Here is a 14,245-nt window from a genome sequence, read left to right on the forward strand (position 1 = left end):
CCTAAGGAGCTCCCACTGCAAAGCAGGTCCTATTTCTCAACTTGCTCGCTGGAAAGCAGCTGTGGAATAACCAGAGTGACGGCTGAGCACATGTCCCACAACTACTCCTTCATGATCTTTTTGTCAGGTGATTTGTAAGCAGGAGCCTGGATTGGATGGGAAATATCTTTCTTCATAACTGCTGTCTGGTGCTTTGCATTGTGAGGAGCTGAAGTTCGAAATATAGGAATACAGCAACTGGTGCTTTCCTCACGGGGAGCTCTGAAGTTTTCCGTGACTATTTAGATTTGCAATGTGATTTTCAATACAAAGCTAAGCCGGTGTATCCAAAACAAAAAGGTGAAAGAAGGTCAAGAACTGCCCTGTTAAAAAACAAGCCTTCCATTTCAGGAGGAAAGAGGAGATACTTTCAAAAGGAAAAAAAAATCTCTTGGGAAGAAAATGCTGGTAACTCTTGGGAACCTGTGGATCAGTTTGGTTAGTGGGTTTTGGTGGAGGACATAAGAAAACACATGCAGATTTACTCCAGTTGCTAAATGCTCATGGAAATTTTTAATTCATAGATGTTTCCAGCTACCAGGAGTCTTTTAACCATCTCATTATTTTCTTCCTAATTTTTAAAAAGTAATTAAAACAGAGAAGATGGAATGGAATCCATAAGGCTCAAGCAGGCCATCAGGAGAACCTCTCATTTCTGGAAGTGTTCAAACATTAGGTTTATAAAGAGAAACTGACGCCAATCCTAAATAAATCTGAGGTTTTCCCCTTAACTACATACATGGCTCAAAAAGGAGGTGCTTCAGCACACGAGTCCAATAAAGCCCCTGGAAATCTGCATTTCCCAGGCAGAGGAGCATGCACAGACACCCTGACCGATGGCAGAAACCCAGAGAAGGATCAGCACCAGAGGAACATTTTGTTACAAGCCAGCCTTAATCTGCCCTTTGAACCCCAGAGTGGGAAAACACAGACTCCATAAGGCACCTGCCTTGGGAAAGGAATGAAAAATTCAGAGCTGGGGAAAACCTCTCTCCTCCACACTCCATCACTCACAACTCCTCTCTGAAGTAAAGCAGCCCAGAGTCAGAGGCAGCAGAAGGAACACTCCCTCCTCCCTACCTGAGAGCAGCAGCAAGGAGACATCGTTGGCCATGGGATTTCTTGTTTGAAACCTCTCACACAAAATCCGCGGCACCGCTCGGGGTGGGATCTCCTGACGCACCAAACCCTGCTCCTGCTGGCAATCCTGCCTCACAGCCTCCAGATGAGTGAAGAACACGATCTCACAGATAAGAATATGTATTAAACACAAAAGCACAACTTCCCATGGCTGCTAAGTTCCCCACTCCCATCTCCACCTGAATACCAAACTCTGTGGATACTCAGTAACTGTAAATGTGATTTAGAGATCATCACGCACTTTCCTACCAGCGTGAGCGGCAGCATTGTTAGTGCAGGAGGAAAAAGAGACGGAAACAGAACAAAGGAAACTACTGAAGAACAACCTGTCATTGCAAATTAATGGAGTTTTGGGATGATCCAGGAAAGTTCCTGAAGTTTCTTCCTCCTCTTTATAATGTCATGCTTCTAATTTACTTCATTTATATTAATAAACACTGGATTACACAACTATTAATCTAGCTGAGAACTGCACTAAAGCTCACTAAATCTGTCTCTAATTATTATGATTAATGGTGCAAAATTATCATCTTCTCAAATTAACAACCTAAAGCAACCGGTATAGGATAAAGGATATTTTTCTCAGTAAACAAGTTCTTTAGTCTTTCTAGTTAATGAAATTTTGAGCAGTCCATTCAGTAGTACTACATTCTAATTCACCATGACTAGCTATTTATGTAGATTTGCATTGATTATGCTGCCATTATGTATTTATTTAAGATTAATTGTTGTTATATTGCACTAAAACTCTGTCTCATGCTTAGTATAACACAGCAGAAATAGATCTTCAAGAGCCGACTGACTTGGCCTTGTTATTTTTTCTCTGTATACAGAGGTTGTACTATATATTTTTTTTATTACTACTCTTACAATTCACCAATACTAATTTTCAAAGGACAAGTTCTCCATTTAATACCTAAGCTTTGCAAAATACTGTCTGACACTTCAAATTAACTAACAAAATTTTAAAAATAATACTATAGAAATTAGTGCTATTACTGCATTCCTCCATTACTTCTGTGATTACTACTCCAAAGTCTGTCATTTTACGGTGTTTTTAAAGAATGTTAAAGTCATCATTCAACCTAAGTTAATTAAGAGAAAGAGACTCTATGGAGAGTCTTATCAAACCTGAAAGGAAATATTTTCAGTTCTGAGATCCTCAGATTTAGGTTCCTACCCTGGCAGCTCTACCCAGCCATCACTGAAGACAGCTGAACTAAAGTCAACTCACAAATATGATTAAAGATGCTGAAAATAAGAAAATAATGGTAAACTCATCCTTTACCACCCTCAAACTAAAAAAAGCTTCTCCCACCTCTCAAAGCATCCAGTAAGGACCATGTCTACTACCCTGATTTCCAAATTGGAGGCAATAAATCCCCCCAAGCACCATTGTGAAGACTAAGAGGGAAAGAAAGCCCTTCAATAACATTCAAATGAATGGCAGCTTCCTTTGCCATTTCAGACACGTTGAAACTGTGTCTTCTTTGCTAAACAAGAACTGATAGCTCTTGCTCAGTGTATTTTCACTATCAGTCTTCTTTCTCCAACAGCTCTCATCAGTAAGCCTTTTATTTTTTTCCCTGTGAACTAAAAACATGAACAGCCCTGCATGGAAAATTAAGCCCTGCAGAACATAATGAGAAACTTTCCCACAGCTGCAGGGAGCAAGCCTAAGGGATTTTTCATTAAGAATTAGACTTCCAACTGTATAGATATGGTCAATGCCATGGGGAAGAAATGTGTGTCTCAAGAGTTGCAAAGAGAACTGATGTTCCTACTTTGTCCTTCCTCATCACAATCTATTCCTAGGACAACTGGAATATTATTTAACAGTGTGCTTCAATTGCAAAGAAACAGCATCATGTCCATGTTTTTTATTTCTCCTGTGTCCTGTGGCATTATAATGGGCAATACCATTGTGACATTTGGTCTTCTACTACAGGTCTCACATTTCCACTTGGCATTTTCTCTGGGCTATGGCACATGGGAAAACTTGCAGTATTCATTCAGCAGATCCTCCTGAACCAGACAGTGACTGCATCCCTCCACAACATTGTCCCACGGCAGATGCCACAAATTTCATAGTTTCTCCTGTTTTCCTATTTGTAGTAAATTTGTATCAATTCAGAGAAGCCTTTCTCTGACACAGGTGAAGAAAATATAGAAGTGCTACTTTCAAATAAGGATCGAGGAGCTAACAGAACACTGCTGGTGAAGAACTTGCTCCCACTTGAAGATTCCTCTTAAAATTTTCAGATTACATGCCCAGTTTAAACAAGTTTGTGTTCATTGCTCCTGTCATCATCCGAGTTAATAACATTCATTCTTTAGCACACATGAGTAACCAAGGCAGCAAAGATTAAAAGGGAGAGCCAATAGCTAAAACAACAGGTTTGGCAGCTGCATGGAAGGAAGGGGAGCGGTTCAACCACGAAATTCTCACATTTGAGTCTGGGAATGCCCTGCAGAGGACTGCTTAGGACACACCACTGGCTGCTGTGTGGGAAACCTCAATACAAGGCTGTTTCAACATGAGAGGTGCATTTGAATGCTCTTCAAAGCAATTGTGAAAGTCATGCAAAACCCACTCAGTTCTTCTTGGAAGGTTATTGGGAAATGGCAAATTACTCATCGTTGCGTGGTTTTCCTTCTGTTTCCTCGCTCAAAATGCCAGAGCTTGTAACTAACCTGAAAAATCTCAAAAATATTTCTGATACCTGCAAACCTCACCAAATGCACCCTCGACACTACTGCACTGTGATCACCCCTCTGTGAGATGAAATGTGAAGGTAGAAAGTGAACGAAAACTCCTTTAAGTGAAGAAATTGCACCATATCCATAACTAGAAAATATAACTGCAATTGAAAGTAATGGGATATTGTTCTCTGCAGGTTCCTGAGTTGCACAGGTGAGAGGGGTCATGGGGGAATGTTGCTCCCAATGCTGGCAAGCATCTAATATAATGCTGTAATTAAATCTCATATAACCAATTTGAATATTTCAACCCATCTTCTTTTCTTTTCTTTTTTTTTTTCTTTTTCTTGATGGATCCATTCTACAGAATACAGTTCTAACGTTTTTCTTCTGGGGAAAGAGGTAAAAAGTAAATTGCCAGTTTTACTGAGAGGCAATTGGGCTTTACTTTCTATCTGAAACTATGGTTTCCTTCCCTTACTGTATCAGCAGAACCTGGAAGAACAATTTAATCACTTCTGTGACATTCTGACTAGTCCTTCCACTTACTCTTCCTGAACTAGTAAGAAATTCACATTGCACTAAAGAGTAAAACCACCTGAATTTCATCTGCTTTCATGTCTCAACAAGAAATCTCATACAACTCTATCCATCCAAAGTAACCCTGCGAAGTCTACATGGTTACTGCTGTATTTCTTAGCTCAAACTGAAGCAGAAAGAACAGACAGACCCACTTGCAGATACCCTGAAGACTAGAAAATTGTCGTTTGCTTCTGTGGGTGTAGAGGATAAACACAATTTGTGACGGTGTATAGGATGTCCCAAGGCTTCGTGTGACACGAGTTCATAAAACACACTTGTACCTGATGGCACCTATTATTTTGTATCACTACCACTCACCTCTCCTCTGTTCCTATGAATTTTCATTAAGGCAAGAAGAGTTAAACATGTAGGGAGAATTTTAGTAGTAGCTGATTGGGTGAAGGGGATATTGAGTTGCAAATATATTTGCCCCGTTAAGACTATTTTACTAATGCCACTGTGAAAAGACAGTAATGTCAGGTACCACTTCTGGAATGACATTCTTGCTCATGATGGCTGTTAAAAATTGTCCCCAGAGCTAAATTTCACATTAGCAATTAAATTGAGGGGCTATGGAACAGGAGTTTAAAGAAAAAAGCATAGAAATGCTGAGAAACCCATTTCAAATAAACTTTAGAGTTACTAATTTAGTCGTACCATAAGCCTCTTCTTTTTTTTTATTTTACAACCTTTTGTAAGGCATTTCCCTAATTTAGGCGCCACGCTAAAAAATATTATCAATAGATGACAATGAAGCATGCAGGCATTGCTGCTGTGAGCACCAGGTTGTGATCCAATTCCTCAGCTTCTAATGCAGAGAATCCAGGGAAAATACAATTTACTGCAAAGACAATGTCACACTGGGTTTTGGACCTCTGAGTGAATAGGAAATATACATCCCCATCAGATTCCCAACACATTCCATACAAAATTCTCGCTGAAGAAAACCCTAATATTAAAAATAAAAAGTCTATAGGTTTCCAAATAAATACACTCCAACAATGTAATTGCACATGTCCATGTTCTTTACAGATAGATGAAAAAGGGTCCATTTTGTTCTCACATCTGGGAGCCAATTAAGCCACATTCAAGACACTAGAAACTGCTGTGACATACAAAGCCTATGACTAACAAAACCTTGAAGACTTTGGAATCTGTTCACACTGAGAAAAGTCAGTGCAAAGTTTCTTAAAAAAAAAAAAAATACCGTTAAATTTACATTCTACAACTGTACCACGTGCCCACTGCTGAACAAAGAGAACTGACAAATGCTCAGTGCAAGCTTCAACACTTCACAAATAGGAATTCATTTTTGAAGACAAAGTCTTATATTATTTCCTACTTTCAGCATCATATTCAGAGTTTTAAAATATACACCTTCGGTATCACAAAGTCAGGATGAAAGGAAGCAATGCCAAAACAGACAAAAGCCAAACGTCTTTGAAATGGACAAGGTTTGCAATTCTCTGTGCAGAGAGAAAATTACAGTCCTTAAGATTGAAATTGGTTAGACAAAGGATGCAAACAGTGAAGGATGGAAAGAGCTAGTAAAGGGTAAGAAATATATCCTTGGTGGTTGTAATCTGCATTTTATAAAACTGCATTCATTTGAAGTCTCACTAAAACAAGAGGCTGATGTTGTGAGAAACTGGATTATAAAGTAATGTAGATATATTCTAAATAACAACTAATTTTTTACAACCACCTTATGGCATGCAATAGAGTTTTACCTATTAGAAAAAGTTGGTGAACTGAGGAACACACAGAACAAATGTTCCTTGTAGGCATCTCCCTCTTGCCACAAACAGCTTTCTCATGTTCTCTATTTATTTTATTTCTGTATTTTCTCTATTTTAAGTAGCCTCCTGACTTGAAGTTAAAATGTGTGTTCCACCTTGAGCTGCAGGTGAAGATTACAGTCCACCTGCAGTGAAGGTCATTAATTTAACTTCTTACTAGGTAATGATAAACATTTTTGAAAGAGGTAAATCACTCTTATTTTTAAAATAAAGCTCCCACAGACTGCTGAGACAATAGAGCAGAAGTCCTGCAGCATTGTTATTGCCACACTTTCAAATCACAGGTCTTCAATTCTCTGAATAGGACACTTAAACATCCCCTCTCCACCACCACAACTAGTGCATTATTGAGATTTTTTTAAGGTTTTTTTTTTTCAGAAAGCACTGGTTCTTTAAAAAAAGAAATTTCTCAGAAATGTATTCTAAAAACCTCACTGAGAGGTTTCACATACTGGAGAAGCTGCTGAAGATTCCCATGTGAGCACTATAATGCTCGAGGTGGGTGCTCTCTCCCTTCACTTCCATCATCCTGTGGGAGAAAAAGGGTGGGGACTGGTGGGGAGCGGGGGAGAAACATTTCCTGAGCAACATCTCTCTAATTACAGGCACCACTATCCTCAAAGAGAGGTTTAATTGGCCTGATTCTTATTTTAGCCTTGTCAGTTCACTCATATTGAACAATTACTGAAAGACATTATGCTGTTGGTCTTGAAATTATTTTTAGGCACCATTAGAAACCTGGCATAGGCAAAAATTCTTAATTTAATTTGTCACAAAGAGAGTAATGAAGTTACTCAAATAAGAAAGACTCCACACTGACAAAAACAGAGAGGAAAGTGAAAGCTCATCAAGTCACACACCAAAATCTCCTAAAATCTCCCACCAGTGGGGAGGTGCTCAGGCTCAGACAGCTCAGCTTCACTCTGTCACTCCTGCAATACTTTAAAGCTACCACATATCATCAGCTTGGAAAGAAATTGCAAATTTGACCTAATTCCTGATGGGTTTGGGGTGTAGAATACTCTTCTACATCCCTGGGTAAACCCAAAACAAAATGCCATGCTGTACTACCAGGAACTATTTCTGGGAGAAATTCTGCAAGTTTTGAAGCACCAAGTAAGGCCAGCATGGCCCAGATCTGGAGGAGATTATTTAAACATTCACACACACAAAATGATTCTAAAGACAATGAACTCAACCTTCCAAAGTAAGCTCCTCTCTAGAAGTTGTGAGTGCTAAAGAAAACCATATACACCATAAAGAAAACCATATACACACAAGCCTGAACATCACCTACATGGAGATGAGAACCTCTCTCCTAATGGCTAAAGAGAGGAGACTGAAGCAGAATATAAATCCTGGGAAACACAAAGCTCTACAGAGCATCCCAAAGTGCTGCACTTCACATCAGGAAAATGCTTCCTTAGAGTGAAAGCTACAAAATGCTGCTGTAATGGACAGTGGTGGACCTGAATGGGATAATGCTGGAAAATTCTGGTTTGCATAGATTCAGTGTATTAGCAGGAAGATTTAGGTTTTGTTTCCCGCAGTCAAAATTAATATTCAAATCTAGAGGCAAATGAAAAACATGTTTATACCAATGTCAGAAAAAAAGTTCTATCGTTATGTCCCCAGAGGATTTTTAATTTATTTTTTAAAATTAATCCATGCTACTTTAGAGCTACAAAGGCATCCTGAATCACTTCTTTAAAAAGTCAAACTTTCTAGTATATCACTAAGATTGTTACAAATTGCTTAAAAATTGTTGCACATCAAAATTAGCAATTCAATAAAAATAGTTTACATCGTAAGAATTAAAAAATTTGAGTTGCAGGTTGTTTTGACATAAGAATTAAAATGAAAATATGAGTACCATAAGAAAAATAAAAAAGAATTTGTCAGTTCTTTGTTATTCAGCACTCAGGTTCATGTTATTTTTGAGATAAAGTCCCACTGCAGATTTATAAAAACTGCCCATTTACCTTTTGTCCATATATTTATGGCATTTGGTGGAAATGCAGATTATAATCTAAACCTGCATTTCTTGCATTTCACCAGTAAATCCCTTCTCCTGAATGGTGGAAAAATTATCTCTAAAATCTGATTTTGCTATGACTAAGTGAAAGTTGGACCCGTTTCTTGGTGCTGAGTGAATTAAAGGCACATGAGCAGTCAGCTGGATTCAGGTCTGCACACAGTTATTCTATGGCTGATCTTATCTCTAATTAATCCTCTTAGAATGAGATTTTAGGATGTAAAAACACCACAAAGTTTTTGAAGTGGAGTTTTACTTGCTAACAGTGATAGGGTTTGGGATTTTTTTTTGAACCTATAATTTTTCTGCTGCTTTCTCTCTATGTTGTTATTGTCACCCTTCATCTTTTTTATATTCTGTTTTTACCTGTACCAATCAAATAATACAGTTCTATCCCTTTCTTTATTGTTATTTCAGATGTTACATAGCAAAAAAAAAAAAAACCAAAAAAACCCACAACCCTTACTTTTCTAAGCTTGGAGGCTGTCCCTTGTCATGTGTGAATAAAACAAAGGGTCAAGGATACAGACAGAACAGAATCATAGAACAGTCTGGGTTGGAAGGAACCCTTAGAGGTCCTGTCCAACACCCCCACAATCAGCCCACAAAGTGCATTTTGCTTAAGCACCCTGAAGGAGAGTTTGAACTCTGAGTAGTTAAATGTTGCTTACATTCTCCAAAAAACAGAAGAAATAGTACAGATTATTTGTTACAAGACAAGATATCTCACAGGATAATAATAATTAAAAAAAAAAAAAAAAACACCAAAAAACATTAATCCCTTTAGAAAAGACTCAATTTCACGACAGATTTATCTTCAAACGAAATGAAAACACTTACTTGGCCTTTGTTACCTTGGCATTTTCTGAAAATCTCAAATCAAATAAAAACTTCTCAATGAATTAACAGGCAAAGTTACACGAAACTCTGAGCAAGACAAGAAAAGCCAGCAACTGCATTATACAATGTTACAAAATTAATCATTAGAACAGAGCAACATTTAATATCTTTCCTTTGAAGTGCAGTGGTATGGGAAAATCCCAGGATGGAAAGCCTGGGGTAATTGCAGGTGGTTTAGCCTTAGGAGCTGGAATCAGGAAGACCTTTTTATTTTCATTCCTATTTTTTGTAAGACATCAGAAGACAATGTCTTGAGTTAACATGATGGAACTTCAAAGTGCAGGTATGGTTCTGCTGAGGAGGGAAAAAAGAATGCAGAGAACCTCAAGGACTGCCAGCAGATCCAGCAGAGGCTGGAGCCACTGGCCAGGAGGATGCTCCTACAGGAAAGCTCTCAGGAGTCATCCAAAGACAGTGAAACCCCAAAAGACAAGGTGATTCAATCAATTATTTTCTCTTTACATGAATAATGCTACTTCTTTGTACATGCTTGGGCGATTACCCAGAAGTCTGAGAACATCCATAGCATTTTCTAAAACACGCTGATGAGTGTGACTAATACATCTTAAATACAGTTTCGAATTTGGGAACTGACTGAGAGGTACATATCCTTGAGAAATGAGCTACAGAAGACCACATGGCACAGAGATTCCTTTAAACTGTCATTGAAAAAGTTACATTCCACCAGAAGTGCAAGTTACTGCACAAACGACAAAAGAGCTTCCAGCTAATGAGGGAAATACGATTGAATTTCCAAGGAGGCTTTACAATGGCTTACAGGAGATCTTTCATTAATATTTACTTCTGTGAGTCAACTCTGACAACCATTATTTCCTACCAGCTTCTAGGTAAAAAGGAGATTCTTTCAAATGGTATCCTGCTGTATTTGGCCAGCATTATGACACTCAGGGACATGGTTTAATATGGACTTGCCTGTGCTGGGTTAATTGCTGGACTTGATGGTTTTAGAGGTCTTTGCCAGCCTAAATGATTCTATGCTCAGAAAAAAAAAAAAAATACAGGTTGTGATGTGTCACTGTAATTCCATATATATAATTCCATATATAATTTTCACATGTAAGGAGGAGTTCTTGACTTTCACTAAGAGGAAATTTTCAGGAATTTGATGGTTATGGATACTCCAGCCAACTTCTCTCTGGCAGCAGAAGGGAAGTCCAAGCACCCAGTACCCACATCTAAGGGGCATCATGAGGAGGATAAAGAATGCGTTCAAATCTTTCATTAAATAAACTTCTCTCTGCTGGCAGGCATTTCCTTAGAAACTTATGCCAATCCTTATGAAATTTTAATTTGACTTATGTGATGAAAGACAAAAAAAATATAATTTATCATGCAACAGATTCACTTTCACACTGTGCTGTGATAATTTTCCTTTATCCAGGCACCCTTCAGTTAGGGAGCACTGCAATTTAGGCACCTGCTGTAGCAATACCTGGTGAAAGACAATTGCCAGAAGTGATGTTGGTGGGATTTTGGTCAAAAATTCAATTAGAGGTTGAGCAGGTGCTTTTTTTAATGCCTGTCTTTCGGGGTGCAGTGACCCAGCAGCACAGTTTTCATGTGTGTAACAGCAAAAAAAATCCAAAGGAATTAATCAAAAATGCCACACACAGCCCACAGCAAAGGGTAAAGAGCTGGATTTCAAATAGCTAATTGCTATCTGGATAAAATTTGCCCTTAAAATGGTTTTCAAATTGAAAGAGTAGACCACTAAATCTTGTTGGTGATGCTTACCAAACCAAAAAAAGCCCAGTATTTTCTCTGGGCAGAGGAAGACTCATTTTATTTTGATTGCTCTTGATAACAACCAGAAAAATTCCTGTCGACCCACCAAAAAATTAAGCTCCAGCTGGACAATACTATACAGTTCTTGATAGCTCAGTAAACTGCAAGTGCTGTGGCCTTCACATGAGTAAGTCTGTAAAAGGACTAAAATGCAGTTGTATATGATTCTCAGTGTGAAATTCAAGAGAAATACCAGGACACTTGCAGGGATAAAAGATGACAGCTAATCTTTAAAAATAAATCCAGATTTGATCCAAAGACCAACACAGCTCAAATCCATGCAAAACAACATCAACCATTAATTTTACAATACATAAAAAGCACAATGCAAATGAGAGAGGAGAACAAAAACCTGAACCACTTCTCTGGTGCATGATGTGCAGGGAGCATTTGCAGCACTTCAGGATAACTCTGCAAGTGGATTAGGAATTACTGTTTCGTGAAGTTCCCTACTACTTCCTCCATCAACCTCTTTTGCTTCTTTATACTGTCCCTGTAGCCATCCATCCACCCACAGCTAACACACACAGAGGCACAAAAGCCCTACAGCAGGCCAGGATGCTTTTTCCTCACATTGTGTATGAAAGCAGCCTTTTATTCACACTGGCATTACAAAGCAATCCAGCATTTAGTTACTCTCTTCCCAGTCCTTTTGTCATTATAACTTCAGACATGCTGGTTGATGCTATCAGCTTTAAAAACCACGTTCCCCAGGTTGTCTCTGTGCAGTTTATAAATCTGCTTTGGATTATATTGATTTACTAATTGACCAAAACACTGGATTATACACTCTGCTGGACACTTTACACATTAAACAAAGTAATTGATAAAGACAGCATGCTCTTTGGACTGATTTTTCTAGGATTTGATCTTTTCTAGGAATGTACATTTTGAGTCAGTCCTTAAGAGCAGAAAGAAATCACAGAAAAGAAACAGGGAAAACAGTCTTTGGGAGCTGTTATTCACTACTGGAGGAAGGCTGGCAGAGGCAGCAGCAGGAGCAGAGGCTTGACTGGCAGCAGAGACCTGATCAATGCTCACTATCATGCAATAAATGGAAATTCATTAGGTAACACCCTCAGCAGCCCAACAGGGGAGCCTGCAGTGTTCCCCAGGAAACTGAGAAGCAAGCACCAATCCATCAAATCCCTGGAAAGAGCAGTTTATCTTCCATCCTGTTGAGTATACATCTGCTATTAATCAATAGCTGTTAGAATTTGTGTCCCCTCTCCTCCCATTTTTACACGAGCTGGCAACTTTCCTGTGACTGAAATAACCCAATTAATCTTCCAAAGAGAAAGGCAGCCTTTTTTTTTTTTTTTTTTTTTTTGACAGGCAGATGTTTGACAATTGATCTGAACGAAATGAGGAAAAGGAGAAGGAGCAAGTACAAAATAAAAAAGCACATGTGATAACACAATCCAGTGCTGTAAATAGTTCATTGCTCCACCTGCTGTTGGGCTTATTTTCCTCAGCAAATAGCATGTTCTCCATGGCTTAATGCCAAACACAAAAACATTGTACCTACAAAGAGCCTCACCACACGAAGCCATGTCATTAAAATGGACTAAATGGACTAAAAATGCACAAATCTAAAGGCAAGTCAGGAGACAGAACCTGATTTATGTCTTAAGCCTCTCTTCATTGGGATGTAGAAATATAAAAGACAAATGAGCAAGGATTGCAACATGGGCTTAGATGCCTCTTTGAAGGAGATCTTTATTGTCCAGAGAACAATAAAAAAATAATGCTACAAAAGAATACATTCTACAATACAACTATTTCTTACCTGTATTTAAACAGTGATTGCTATTCCTACCAGAAGGCCACATTCGGCTAATTCTTAAGCATTTTTGTAAAGTAAAACCAAAACCATTGTGACCTTGTTTTCCCTCTAAGCTCTTTAAATGCTCTTTTGCAGCCCCTGTGGCCACCTGACCCATAAGAGTGTGTCCCAGGTGGGGACCAGCACACTCAGACAATGCCTGACGTGAGCCTTCACCTGCACGGGGGCTTGAACAACCTACTCTAGTGGGAGGTGTCCTTGCCCATGGCAGGGGGTTGGCATAAGATGATCTTTAAGTTCCTTTCCAACCCAAACCATCCTGTGATTCTGTGTGACCCAGCCCCACAGCAGAGAGAGAGAAGGGATCTGAGTCCCCAGGCAGGTGCTCTTCTCACCTGGTACCCCAGTCCCACCCAGCTGAGGATGCTCCCTCCAATCCATCAGCCAATTATCCTCCTGAAGCACTCTCAGAGATCAAACACATTCAATTCCTGTGGCCAGAGGTGTGGGTTTAAGTGAGCAAGAGCATTAATTTCAGTAGTCAAATTACATGTTCCACTGAGACTAATGAAATTTGCATTTCATTAACTTTTCTCTAGGCCACCCATAAGTGAATGTTTAACTGGAAAAGAGCTGTGACTCAGGTTGGGGCACAAAGGTATTAATATAAATAGGTGATGTATTGTGAGATGCACTGCAAAACTGCTTATGAATGTAATGGCTCTGCCACTGACAGCTGTTAAACAGTGGAAGGTCAAAAGGGCTTCTCTGAATCTTTAGCAGTAGGAGAAGATCCTGAGTTTACTAAAACATTTTAAATAATAACATCCTTTCATCCTACTTTCAATTATCCACAGAATTTTTTCTTTCAAAAAGCTATTTCCTTTGTACAGCCATGTTGTTTATGAAGTGTGTGAGCTCGGTATCCTAACAGCAATAGTCTCTGCCCATCAAATCTGCTGCACTTCTACTATCAACCAAAACCTCTCTGGGCTTCATACACATCCCACAATATCAGCAATACACTGGCATTAACACAAGCAGCATCACAGCTGCATCTTAAATCCATCATCCCTGACTCCCCAAGGGCCTTGCAGTCCTGCCCTGCTCTACATTTGGCTCCACGCTTTCAGCTTTGCAGCCAGTGATTCAGAGGTATGAGAACAGCCTTAAAATCCCAGGACTGTAAGCAAATAAAAGCTCCATGGGACAGCAGGTTCGTGACCCTTAGATCTACAGTATCTCAGCTTTTGCCCTTTTGGTCATGGGTTTGAGTCTAATGGCAGCCCCACACTCCACATATTTGCATCACAAATCTTCAACACGTGCCCACAATAAAAATCACTCTGCAAGAGCTTATTCTCAAACACTCCACTTAAGCATTCAAAGCACCTGGCCACCTGAATCCAGCTGCAGATTCCAGTTCATAATGTGTGGTAAACACTTAACATCTTCTGG

General features: G+C 39.1%; 1 protein-coding gene across 19 annotated transcripts in view; it reads right to left on the minus strand.

Annotated features, from left to right (window-relative positions):
• Nucleotides 1-14,245, minus strand: part of NAALADL2 (N-acetylated alpha-linked acidic dipeptidase like 2) — a 412,826-nt gene that overhangs the window by 270,226 nt on the left and 128,355 nt on the right. The window contains exon 1 of one of the 19 annotated variants that reach the window (XM_085587339.1): nt 1-14,245. This exon is cut by the window's right edge and continues 20,515 nt beyond it. The exons of the other annotated variants lie outside the window; for them this stretch is intronic. The gene's annotated coding sequence lies outside the window, so the exon portion shown is untranslated. 19 annotated transcript variants of the gene reach the window in all.

The sequence above is a fragment of the Lonchura striata genome, chromosome 9 (genome assembly GCF_050655825.1).
Source record: "Lonchura striata isolate lonStrDom1 chromosome 9, ASM5065582v1, whole genome shotgun sequence".
Taxonomy (NCBI): Eukaryota; Metazoa; Chordata; class Aves; order Passeriformes; family Estrildidae; genus Lonchura; species Lonchura striata.